Genomic DNA, 1,578 nt, shown 5'->3' with positions numbered 1-1,578 from the left:
AAATGGTGGTAGCAGTCAAGACGGTGACACTGTGTCAGGGCACAGTAGGTGCCCCATCCTGTGGTCAAGGGGGAGCCCTGGGTTGCTGCTGGGGAGGGGGAACACAGAGGCGGGAGTGTCCCTGCTCTCCTGAGCAGCCCCAACAGCCTGGTCCCCGCTGAGTCCTGTGCACGTGAGTTTTGGGGAATGAGCTGGGGGGCTTGAGCCTACACATGGACCCCAGAGCTTCAGCACCAGGCACGTCCTGGATCTCACCTGCCCTTTGCTGCCTTTGCTGCTGGTGGAGTCTGGGAGGGCTTTGGTCGGAAGAGGCAGCAGGAGAAGTGTCAGCACGAAGGAGCGAGCGGAGGAGTAGGGTGCAGGGCCAGAGTGGAGGGAGAAGAAAGCAGAACCTGTCTGCCTAGGGGTGCCCTGTCCAAACGGAGCTGGGCTCAGCGGGGCTCCATGCGGGAACAGCACAGCAGCAGAGAGGGACAGGGTCCCCCTGGAAGGAGAAGCTGGCAGCCCCAGGGCCAGCTGTGAGTTCCCAGCAGCACCCTGCTGGCCTTCCTTGGAGAGAGGAAGGTCGGGGGTGGGCCCACAACAACACCTCCTCTTTTGCCCAGCAGTGGTTTCCTGCCAAGCGAGCGCTCTGTTCTGGCACCCTGCAGGGTCAGAGACAGCCGGGAGTGCGCCCACAGCTTCAGCTTCTTCTGCTCCTCCAGCCCCTGCCTCTCGCCTTCAGTGTTGTCACAGAGCGAGGGAGGGACTCGCAGGGACTAGGAGTGACTGCAGTGACAGAGGCAGAGGCAGGGAAGATGTGGGCAGAGCTGTTCTGCAGGCAGAGAGAAGCTGCAGAGAGGCGAGGCAGAGCGGGCCTGGCCCTGTGGCCTGCCCTGGGCGTGGGGTTATTGCCCCTCGTAGGGAAGTGAAAGGAGGGGTGCTGCTCCCCCCAGGAACTGAGCAGGCCCCTGTGCTCTGCACGGCTCTGTGGAGCTGTGCTGAGCGCTGGCAGCCTGAGTGCCTGGGGCTCGACCTCCTCACCCATCCCAGCGGGGCACAGTGGGAAGAGGCCTCCTCCTCTTCTCCCTCTGAGTTCGGCCCCTCAGCCCAGCCTGCCTCCTCTGCAGGGTGGGGACAGGCAGGGCACCCACCTGCTGCTCCCACCTCGGGGGGCCTAATGCTTTGCCCTTGGGCTGGACACTCTGCTCATGGGGCACTGCAGCCCATCTTGCCAAGGCCAGGTTTTAGCATGGCAGCACAGGGCCCAGGCCCCACTTGCCTGGGACAGGTGCTTGTCCCTCCTGTGCTCATTCAGAGCAGGTTCAGGGACAGGAGAGTGGGTTTCTCACCATCCCCGCTTGGCAAAGCCAAAGGGATTTGTCCGCCATGGTGCAAAACCTTCCTGCTTTGAATGTGAAAATCAGAAAAAGTTTCTTGTGTGACAATGAAAAGGAGGGAGGGAAACATGGTGTCTCCTTCCTTGTGAGCCCTGCCTGATGGTACCAGCTCTATTCCTCTGCCCATCTTTGTCAGCTGGGTTCACAGAGAATGATTTAGTCCCCCTCCAGCTCCAGTGCCATCACAATGCCCCCACCA

This window comes from Strix uralensis, chromosome 22, assembly GCF_047716275.1.
Source record: "Strix uralensis isolate ZFMK-TIS-50842 chromosome 22, bStrUra1, whole genome shotgun sequence".
Classification (NCBI taxonomy): domain Eukaryota; kingdom Metazoa; phylum Chordata; class Aves; order Strigiformes; family Strigidae; genus Strix; species Strix uralensis.
Note: the sequence above shows the minus strand (reverse complement) of the source record.